The sequence below is a fragment of the Macrobrachium rosenbergii genome, chromosome 38 (assembly GCF_040412425.1).
Source record: "Macrobrachium rosenbergii isolate ZJJX-2024 chromosome 38, ASM4041242v1, whole genome shotgun sequence".
Classification (NCBI taxonomy): domain Eukaryota; kingdom Metazoa; phylum Arthropoda; class Malacostraca; order Decapoda; family Palaemonidae; genus Macrobrachium; species Macrobrachium rosenbergii.
Genome location: NC_089778.1, coordinates 698759 through 710718, shown reverse-complemented (window position 1 = coordinate 710718; position 11960 = coordinate 698759).

The following is an 11960-nucleotide window of genomic DNA, read 5'->3' as shown; positions in this document are numbered from 1 at the left end:
GCTTGTGGGTCTGGGGAGCAATATGAGCAGGAAGTAGGTCGTCGACTTAACAGACCTATCGACCCTTGCACGACTGACAACATATTAACACTTGTATTTTTTAGACAATATAGTAATATATATAATATTTAATTTTATATGTTCCTGAAAAACAAATCATTAAGTATTGGGTCCTTACCTGTTTCAGTAGGGGTTCAGAGACTACCACTACGGAGAAGGATCAATAGGATAGTTATCCGAGAAAAGATGCTCAGCCCTGGTTATATCAAGCATTGTGAGTTTGTGTCGTTCTGAAAATGGTAAAAGATTCATATTTTTGTAATGTATTTTGTATTTCTATTTTTGCAAATAAAGCAAATGTAATAACAAATTACAGTATTTGATGGCTTATAATACGCATGTCTGCAAAACACAGGACGCCAAAGTGTAATTTCAGCAGGACACTGAGAAAAATAAGGTTTCCAGCCTATGCTCATATGATTTTGGTAAGTAAAAACTGTAGTATTAGGTTATCATATGCATATTGTTTCTTACCAACAGAATCAACAAAACATTAATAAAGAAGTTATTTACCATATTTATATTTATCAAAAGGTAAGTTAGATGTTTAAAAATCATGCCCATTTACTACGATCGAATGTTTCGTCTGCTGCTGAAAGCTACCTCATAGGTTTACCAATAGATTGCAACACATTCATTTGTAAACATTGTTTCTTACCGCCAGAATCAACAAAAACATTAATAAAGATGTTACCTACAGTAATATATGTTATATATATCCATTATATATTATAAAAGTATGCAATCAAGGGGTAAAATTCAATAAATAAAAATGTTTCCTATGTAACAGCTCGAGTCTCGTGAGCAACTGAACAAAGCCATGTTATTATTCTTAAAAGAGAATGCTAGCACGAGTTACGAAGTATCAACTCAACGAAGCCTTGTTATTATGCCTAAAGAGAATGGTAGCAGGAATTGTCAACCACCAATTGATCGAAGCCATGTTGTTATGCGTAAAGAGAATGTTAGCAGGAATTGCCAACTACCAACTGAACGAAGCCTTGTTATCCGTAAAGCTCTCGAGATAATCACCAATAGGTGGCAGCACACGTACTGTTTATATCTATAAATGTGGAATGCGTCCGCTGTAGACAATGATAATGATATTAACATTTTAATGAAAATATCGATAATAACAACGTAGATATTGATTATAATACTAGCAGTAGTAATTGCGGTGATGTTAAGTGTGATAATGATAAATAATTATAATAAAATTTGTTTTTAATAGGTTATTAGGATAACACTGAATTTTACACTAGGCTACAAATTCTTAAAATTTTTCTCAAATTTTGAGCCTACATTATGTACATAGGATGCAGGGGATTTTTAGGCCATTTTTTTTTTTTTTTTTTTTTTAAAAGTGCATCTTATACGCCGTCAAATACAGTATGTATTTAATTCAAACCTATAAATAAACAAAAGTAAATAATAAGTCATACGTGTAGCCGATTGGCAATGCAAATGGCGGATAAGAAAATGTAAACAGACCAGACAGATGGTTTGAATGCCTACAATAAAAATGTTAAATACAGTAATAAAAGTAAGTATTAATCAAGGAGTTCAAGCATGATAAGATTTCATATGCTAAACGTAAAAATAGGTACTATACATGCACATTTTTTGGATAATATAAAATGTATATGTAGGCTAGTCATACTTAGGAGATATGATGGATAATATACGGTAGGTACAGAATACATGTACATATGTGGTTGGTCGACTTACGACGAGATCGACTTCCGACCGCTCTGTCAGAACCTAATGCCGTCGTAAGTCGACGACTACCTGTAACGGAAGCCGATTGTTCCTCGACGTCGATTTAACAGGTCCCCTCCGACCTTTATACCTGTGGATTGAGTGAACATTCCGAACCTGTTTCCTCGACATTTTAAGCCGCCAGGGAGTGGGATCTGATGAACCGAGTCACTAAAAGAGTTTCGTTGTCCTTGCCCAAAGAAAATCTTTGTCACTTCGTTTAGAAGTGAAAGAATGAGTCCTTGTAAAAGATCATCCATGCTGAATGCACCGCTACAGTTTTGTGGTAGGTTATCGTTGCAAAATGTAGAAGTGCAAGATGAATTGCTTTTAGTTCCTTCACGTTGATGTGGAGGTTTCTCTCAGAAGGAGACCAAGTTCCTGATACTTCCAAGTTGTTGAGGAGGGCTCCCCAACCCAGATCCAAGCGTCCCAGAGAAATAACGTTAGGTCGGGGTTCGTTGGAGTTAGAGACATTCCTGCCGAAAATCTGTCTTTTGCCAACCACCATCTGAGATCCTCTTTTTATCTGGGGAGTGATGTTGAAAATGAACGAGTCCGGAAAAGACTTCCTGTTCCAATTGGCTTTGAGGTAAAAATAAGTGAAGTGCTCTTGAATGCAATCTGCCCAATGGAACGAAAATTTCTCGATTGATGAGAGTTCCAAGAAGACTCATCCAAGCGTTGGCTGAGCACGAGTTGCAGTCACGAAGTCCTGGACTTTCCTTAATTACAAGAAAGTATTCTTTGATGGGATGGAAAAGCCCGAAAACTGAATAGTCTATCACTATCCCCAAACCTAAGGTCCTTTACATTAGAATAGACTGAGTGGGGACTAATTGCGACTTCTTGAAATTTATCAAAAGTCCTAATTCTTGGGCGAGGCGAAGTGTTTTCCGTAAGTCCTCCGTGCATTGATAATTCGATGGGGAACGAAGAAGCCAGTCGTCCAGGTACAGAGAGATGTTTATCCCTATCAGATGAAGCCACTTCGTAAGGGGCGCAAGTACCAAGTACCCGGTGAAAACTTGAGGGGCCGTGGATAGTCAATGCAACACTTAGTAAGCAGAGTGCCGAAACTGGAAGACTTTGTCCTGGAACACGAATCTTAGATACTTCCTGGAGTCCGGATGAATTGGGATATGGAAGTAGGCATCTTGCATGTCGATCGTGACCATCCAGTCTCCCTGATGGATGGCTGACAAAACTGACTGATTCGTCTCCATTCTGAATTTTGTTGTTTGAACGAAGCGGTTCAGGGCACTGACGTCCAGGACAGGTCTCCATCCTCCCGATGATTTGGGAACCACGAAGAGACGGTTGTAAAATCCCCTTGAGTTTACATTCCCTACTATTTCTATTGCTCTCTTTTCCAGAAGGGCTGAAACTTCTCGAGATAGGGCAGAAAACTTCTCTGAGTTTACTGAGTAGGCTGCTAAGATGATTGGAGAGGTTACTAATGGAGGTTTTTCCTCGAAGGGGATTGTATAACCTTCTCTTAAAACTTTCAGTACCCACGGTTCCACATTTCTCTTCTCCCATGCTGGCCAGAAATGTGACAGTCTTGCTCCCACTGGGACACGGAGGACCGAAGTCTCATTTCCTGATGTTAGACTTGAATGGTTTCCTAGATGGTTTGGAGGTTCGAAGGTTGGTTCTCGGACGGGACTGTAGACGGCCTCTACCTCCTCGAAAGGGATGTTGTTGCAGTGGTGACGACGTCCTAGTAGTTGCAGTAGAGGTTGTTCTCATAGGAAAATACGATCTCTTGGTGGATTGAGTGATGAGATCTTGGGTAGACTTCTTCTGAAGATCGACTGAAATTCGATCTATTACATCTTGAGGAAAAAGGTTATCCTTGACTAAAGGTGCAAATAGAAGCGAGGAACGTTCTGACGGAGTGACACCTTTAGCTGCAAAAGAGCACCACAAATCTCGCTTCTTGAGTACTCCCGTAGTATAGATGGTAGCTAGCTCTACTGCTCCATCTCTAACAGCTCTATCTGCGCATCCCAAAACACCCAGCCAGTCCGATGCGAAGTTTTCTTGAAGTGATGCACAGTCTTCTATCTTCTTAGTCAAGGCTCCTATAGTCCAGTCTAAGAAACTAAAAATCTCAAATACTTTAAAAACATCTTTGAGAAGGTGGTCCAATTCAGAGGATGAAAAAAGAATTCTTGCTGAAGCGAAGGCCGAACGACGAGAAGCATCGATAATACTGGAGAAGTCTCCTTGAGAGGGGGCAGCGCCTCCCAAGGACGGAGCTTCCCCCGTTGCATAAGCCAGATACTTCTGTCTTACCAAACGAGAAGGAGGAGAACAGAAAACCTCCTTCTTGGCTTTCCTTTTCTCTGCAAGCCAGGCATCCATACGGCCGAAAGCTTTCTTCGAAGATGAAGACAACACCAGGCGTGGAAGTCTGGTGGTACCTGGAGGTTGACGCATGCCGAGGTAAGCTGAACCCGGCGATAAAGGAATGACCGGGGAGAAGGACGACGGGTAGCAGACCAGGAAAAACCTGAGTAGAGCCGAGTAATGAGAGGTGGGTTGCTCCTCTTCTAAAGGATCTTCGGCAGACAAAACAGGAGATCCTGGAGGTTCTACGGGGTCCTGTGCGATGTCCTGTACCGCTGGAGTTGGTTTCTCAAGAAGGCTCAACACTTTGTCAAGCCGGAGTTGAAGCGGCGCCAAAGAAGGGTCTATAGGGACTGAAGGAAATTCTTGCTGAGAGGTCATGACCGCATGAGAAGAAGGGTTGATTGAAGATGCGCCACCCACGACTGGGCGCATGGATGATATGAGCCCACCTGCTGAAGAAGCAAAAGTCCTGTCCGTGGACGCTTGGTTCGCCAATAATGGGCGCTCTGGAGACTGCTGTTCCCGCTCCGAGGGGGCCAACACTGGCTCTTCCGTCTTGGAAGCTGGGCGTTCCCGAACAGGTAAGGTTGGAGCAGTGCGCTCAGGTGATGGGCGCTCTGGCGAAAGGTGTGCGCTCAAACGATGATGGGCGCTCGGATCTTGGGCGTTCGGACTTTGGGCGCTCTGAAGGAGAAAGGTCGGATCCTGAACCGTCTGTGAACTGGCGTTTACTGAACATTGTCTGGGCGTTTTCTTGCTCGAGAAAGAGAGCGAGAATCTCTTGTCGGCGAATATTAAGATGAGTATTTCCAGAAACTACAAGACGGGAGAGGGCTATGATCTCTCTCAACTGCTCGCTTCCTGTCCAAGAGGCGGGGAGAATCGGAGTCCATAGAAGCGCCTAGCCTTTTCAGTGGTCTAGATACATGAGAGAAACGATCACTGCGTCTCTTAGATGTGGGTGAGTCTGATCCACTTGAAGAAAGAGTGTGCGTATCCATCCTAATACCTTTCCAACGGTATTCATCCGCGGTCTGGGATCGGTGGACAACGGGTTCGGATGAGGCGACGACTGCTCGTGGGCAAACCCCACCGACCTCCCTTGGACTGTCAGTTTGCTTCCTCCCATGTTTGCAAGGGAGTTTAGCAGGACCTTGGTCTAGGAGCATCGGTGGGACGAACAGCCGCCCCCCTCCACTGACACATCACTTGACACAACACTATTAAATTTGTCCATTAGGACTTTCACAGAATTCCCAATTTGGGACACAGTATTAACAAGTAAATTAAATTTCTGGTCTACCCGAGCTTCTAAGCTGGCAATGGCATTGGGTTCAGCAGAATAAGAATTAGGTACAGGAGTGATGGGAAAAGCTGGAGGGCTGGAAATGGGAGAAAAAGCTGTCACAGGCGTCGAAGGGATAGGTAAAACATCAATATCTTCCCTTGAAGAATGGCCCATACTAGCAGAAGCCTTAGCTTCAGCCCTAGCTGTAGCTTTCCTAATTCTGTCCCTTTTCAATTTGTCTAAATGAGACTGCAAAGTTTTCCATTTACCCTGATCCCAGTCTTTACATTCGTCACAAGTCAAATCAGGGGAACAAATTTGTTCCCTAAAAGTACAACAAATTGTATGTTGGTCGTATTTTACCGACGTGAGTCTAGTTTTGCAGCCTTTGCTGCAGTACCTAAAGCTGGATAAACTAGAGTCAGACATAATGTTCAAGAATTCCAAATGAATAAATACCACTCAAATTGTCCAAAAAACTAGCTAAGCTAATAGCTGCACTACCAACAAAAGAGTACTTCACCAAAGACGATCTCCGACATTCGGCGAAAATGAAAACGAGAGCTGCTAATAACTGGTGTTCAGTCATTAACCGGCAGAAACGAATTGAGCTCCTTAGCTAAGTTGTACCTATTCTTCCCCTTTAAAGTGGGCGGGCAACATACCTACACTCAAAACAAAGAGAGCGCTACCGCGAATTTCGAATTTTGAGCTGCCGCGTAAGTAGAAACTATAGCTATGTAATTATTTGGTAAGTTACATATATAAAATTGTGATTTGTTCCGAAACGATATACAAACCGTCGGTCCTTTACATTAGGAAGACTCACTGGTTGGAGGGAGGAATCTGAGTGAGTCTCCTGAACTGACTGGAGTTCTGCACTCCTGGGTTACTCCTCCTGGTCGAAAGAGCGAGGAGGAGTACCGTGCCTCTGACATAATGATCGGAGTGTAGGAACTGCAAGATCAAATGTCAGATACTGGACCCTTTCGCATGAGTAAGGAAATAGGCTGGGTGGATCTAGAGTCTGAGGCAGTAAGGGAAAGCCGAGATAGGGTTCCCTTATTGCCAGTCTCTCCTTCTTCCCCTTGCTAGAGGAAGGAGCGGAATTGCTTCTATGATTCTAGAAGAAAAATAGAATGGGTGCTCGATGTGTAGTCTTACCGCATCAGCGCCAGATCCAGCAGCTATTGGTTCGAGTCCTATTCTCATCCTGAAGGAGAAGTAGGAGGACGGGGAAGGAGGAGGAAGAGAGGCCAGTCACTCTTGGAATCCTTCTCACTTCCAGAACCAACACCTTAGGCGAGATGCAACTAGTCTCCTTGAAGGAGCTGGGTAAGAAAACAAAACTTGTTCAGCAGCCACCACAGGGCCAGGGAAAAAAGGTTCCAGGCGCCTGTGGGAAAGACCACAGGAAGACAAGAGTGTGGTCTATGAGACCACTTCTTGCTTCCAGACCGACAGAAACTTCCGGAATGCGAGGGATGGACCAAATCGTTGACTTCATGAGCTCTCAGGTGGAAAGTACCAGTATCGTCATTGCCAGCTGCCGAGTACCTCCTTTGATCGCTTCATGAAGCCAGGAGGAAGATGTGTCCTCAGACACTTCTTCCTTGGGAGAGAGAGTACCAGCAAAAACGTCGAAGACATCCAGGTTAGGAATGTCGAGCCTTTTTGGAAAGTAAGCTCCTAATAGGATAAAGCAACGACTGATCTGGATCACTGATATAAAGTCCAAAGAGGAGGGAACAATGGACTCCCCCATCTTCTATGCCAAGGCCACAGCAAGATGAGAGATGGTCCTAAGAGCGCACAGCTCTATCTGATGACTCTCAGGGATTGTATCTCACCTCAGCAAAGCCACATGCAGCATGGGACAGGAAATTTAAAGGACCCTAAACGAGAGTCACATGCCACCAAAAACAGTTCCCTGGGACAGCAAGACCTAAGTATGAAAACTTCTCATCCGTATTTAAAAGCTTCATCTAGGCTGAGGAGAAGGAGGCTACTTCAGACAGAAGAATAGGTCGCATTCTATTTTCTTCACAAATGAAAGGGAGAGAAGCAAACCCTCGGCAGAGGAGAAGAGGAAGTCATCTTTAAGTTCTACTCTGTCCCAAGAAGAAGTTTGTCAACAGCACCCACCAGCAGAAGATGGATCCAGTCCCAGAGGACTTCAAGAGGTATCCAGCTATATCTGTTGCCCTCGGCAGAAAGTTCTATGCTTGCAAGGAGAGCTGGAAAAGTCTCCCCTTCCTGAACACACAGGGATGCACTGCCTGAAGAAACAAAACTTCTTGTTAGCTGCTACAGGAGGTTGGGTCTAAGAGAAATCTTCTCAACAATCCTCAGCTACCAGGTCGGGTGGAAGGCATTGTCTTCCAGCATTTGTCTGTAACTCGGGGTGAGCAATACTTGTAAACCCCTATACGAAATAGAGATCAAATTTAGACAAATACAAAAATATGTCCAGGGAAAAAATTGAACTTTTATCTGATATCGATTTGGTCTGGTATTGAGGAGCAAGAAAAAAGACCAACTTCTTGTGCAAGGAACACACAGAAGACAGTATGATTTCTCAGTCGAGACAACTCTCTTCGTGAACCTTCGTGAAGAAAAAAATGAACAGCAACAGTCTGTCCCGAATTTCACTCAAACCCGAGACCAAGTTCGCCTGCCAATACATCCCAACCAGAAATGCCAGAAATGCATCTGGCTAATTGAGCTGTCAAGTGTGCTATAGAACACTCGAGTACCTGCAAATGTCGACAGATGAAACAGGAGGAAAAAACGATTCCCTCGTTTGTTGACAAATGCCACTACTGTGGTTTTGTTGTTCAACAAAACCACTGAGTGTTGCAAAACTCATCCTGAACTCGCAGGAGGCCAAAAGGCTGCCTTGACCCCAGGATGGTGGTGAGAAGGTACTTATTGTCTCGGTCACACACCTTCAAGACAAAGTCTTGCCAGTGGTGTGTGACATAATCCTCGATTGGTGAATCAAATGTCAGATACTGACACACAATGTGAGGGAATGGCTGAAGGCATGTTCAAAGGTTCCTTCAATCAAGCATTAGGGTTCCCTAACTCTTTCCTCATACTTCGAAGAGGAAAGAAGGACGGAAGAAAAATGGAATGGGTGCTTCCATTCTCCACCATCAGGAGACAATTAGCTCTAGCCAGGCTGGCATTTCATCCTGAAGGAGAAGTAGGAGGACGGGGAAGGAGGAGGAAGAGAGGCCAGTCACTCTTGGAATCCTTCTCACTTCCAGAACCAACACCTTAGGGCGAGATGCAAAGTCTCCTTGAAGGAGCTGGGTAAGAAAACAAAACTTTCAGCAGCCACCACAGGGCCAGGGAAAAAGGTTCCAGGCGCCTGTGGGAAAGACCACAGGAAGACAAGAGTGTGGTCTATGAGACCACTTCTTCATCCAGACCGACAGAAACTCCCGGAATGCGAGGATGGACCAAATCATTGACTTCTTCCAAGGTGGAAAGTTCTTTCTCTCATTGCCAGCTGCCGAGTACCTCCTTCCCTTCATGGAAAAAGATGGGACACTTCTTCCTTGGGAGAGAGAGTACCAGCAAAAACGTCGAAGACATCCAGGTTAGGAATGTCGAGCCTTTTTGGAAAGTACCAGAGTTCCCTAATAGGATAAAGTAACGACTGATCTGGATCACTGATATAAAGTCCAAAGAGGAGGGGAACAAGGACTCAAACCCATCTTCTACGCCAAGGCCACACCAAGATGAGAGATGGTCCTAAGAGGGCACAGCTCTATCTGATGACTCTCGTAAGGGCACATGCAGCATGGGACAGGAACCCTAAACGAGAGTCACATGCCACCAAGGAACAGTTCCCTGGGACAGCAAGACCTAAGAAGCTTCTCATCCGTAGCTAAGTCTAGGCTGAGGAGAAGGAGGCTACTTCAGACAGAAGAATAGGTCGCAAGGGCCTACGTTCTTCACAAATGAAATGGAGAGAAGCAACCCTCGGCAGAGGAGAAGAGGAAGTCCAGACTTGAAGAGTGACTCTGTCCCAAGAAGAAGTTCGTCAACAGCACCCACCAGCGAAGATGGATCCAGTCCCAGAGGACTTCAAGAGGTATCCAGCTATATCTGTTGCCCCTCGGCGAGAAAGCCTATGCTTGCAAGGAGAGCTGGAAGGTCTCCCAGTCCTGAACACACAGGGATGCACTGCCTGAAGAAACACTTCTTGTGTAGCTGCCAAGGTTGGGTCAAGAAACTTTCTCAGTGCCTCAGCTACCAGGTCAGGTGGAAGGCAGAAGCATTTGTCTGTAACTCGACCTGAGCAATGAAAACCCCGAAGAAACAGACAAATACAGAAGGAAAAACGTAGATATCGATTTGGTCTGGTATTGAGGAGCAAGAAAAACTACCAACTTCTTGTGCAAGGAGCCCACAGAAAGACAGTAAGGATTTCTCAGTCGAGCAGTCTATTCGTGAATCTTCGTGAAGAAAAGAATGAGCAGCACATTCTGTCCCGATCACTCAAACCCAAGACCAAGTTCGCCTGCCAATACATACCAACCAGAAATGCCAGAAATGCATCTGGCTAATTGAGCTGTCAAGTGTGCTATAGAACACTCGAGTACCTGCAAATGTCGACAGATGAAACAGGAGGAAAAAACGATTCCCTCGTTTGTTGACAAATGCCACTACTGTGGTTTTGTTGTTCAACACAACCACTGAGTGTTGCAAAACTCATCCTGAACTCGCAGGAGGCCAAAAGGCTGCCTTGACCCCAGGATGGTGATGAGAAGGTACTTATTGTCTCGGTCACACACCTTCAAGACAAAGTCTTGCCGGTGTGTGCCTATTCCTCGATTGGTGAATCCGTAACACAATGTCACAATTTGTTCAAAGGTTCCTTCAATCAAGATTGTAACTTTTTCTCATACTTTGAAGAGGAAAGAAAGACGGAGGTGGAAGCAAACTTTTCTCCACCATGGGAGACAATTAGCTTTCCAGGCTGGCATTTCCGGGCACTGAGAGGAAGCGGGATGAAAGTTCGATGAAAGAACTGCCGAGACCTAAGGAAATAGATACAAAGGAATGGTTAGGTCAGTTAATGTCGCTGCCATCCAGAGACTCTATAAGTATCATTTCATCCAGGCATCAGCAGTAGGAGGACTTTCCAATACTTGTTTTTCTCTTTCCTAGGAATCCTCCCTTATGGAAAAGAGGGTGGAAAGAGGCAAAGTTATGAGCACATTCCTAAAAGGGAAGAAGAGGGCTATGTGTTCCGTGATCTTCTTCCAAAGCCCGGAACTTCCTAGGAGTTGAGGGTGGCTGGCTTAAACTCAAGGTCGAGTCGACGACTAAGACCCAAAGGTCTTAGCCATCGTCCAAAGGGTAAGGCAGTGCCCTGGTACGAACCTTGACTACCGCGGTATCTGGCAAATGTCTGAAAGAGAAAGGTAGAACCAAGTTTCATTCCCTAATGGTCGATGGATGAAACTGAGATCCGAATTAGGGACAAAGTCCTTCTTCTTAGCACCAGAATTGCCCAAGAACTGCAGTCGGCAAGACCCTCCAAGGCAAGAAGAATTTGTATTCTGTCGAGGCAGAGGAGAAGCTTGGTGTCTCGACCTGAATGAACTCCTCCGAAGAAAAGATTAATCTGGTTGAAACGCTTAAGTGATGGACCAATAAACACTCTTGGCCCCTCGGGAACTGTAAGGGTTTGAGTGTCTCCTGCCCTGATGTGCTCCCAAATGGCAGAGAGTACTCTCCAGACCAGATTAATGATCATTCCAAAATTCTAGCACTGAGCTGCTAATAAAGTAAATAGAAACTTAGGATTGGGATCGTTCGCAAAAATCTGCATGCCCGCAGCTCCCAAAACACAAAATCACAATTTTTAAAAGTAAATTGTATTTTTCCTAACTATACAAACCTGAGGTCCTTTACATAAGGAATTACTTTCAGCGTGGGCTGAAAATGGCCATTGAACTTTAGAACAAGGTGGTTAGGCAGTTAACTACCATCCAGGAGGCGGGAGTACCACCTGCCCACATGTAAACATTCCAATTTGTTTTGGCCCAGGAATCAGACTGAGGGGTGGCATGCGGTGGGCATGAAGTGCAATGTAGAGGATCTCGGGTTTTTATAGTTAGGAAAAATACAATTTACTTTTAAAAATTGTGATTTGTTCCGACATGATATACAAACCGTCGGTCCTTTACATTAGGAAGACTCACTGGTAGGAGGGAGAAATCTAAGTGAGTCTCTATGAAATGGCTGGAGTTCACCACACCTTTTGTCTTCCCTTCCTGGTCGATGGAGCGAGGAAGGAAAAACTGCCCCTGACAGAATGATCGGGTTGTAAGAAATGCGGGATCAGTTGTCAGACTTCTGGATCCCTTTGCATGAAAGAGGAATCGTCATTTCATGCAAAGTAGCTAGGAAGAACTTGGGAGTCGGTGACATTAAGGTAATCACAAGCATTGGGTTTGTCTTATTGTCAGGGTCT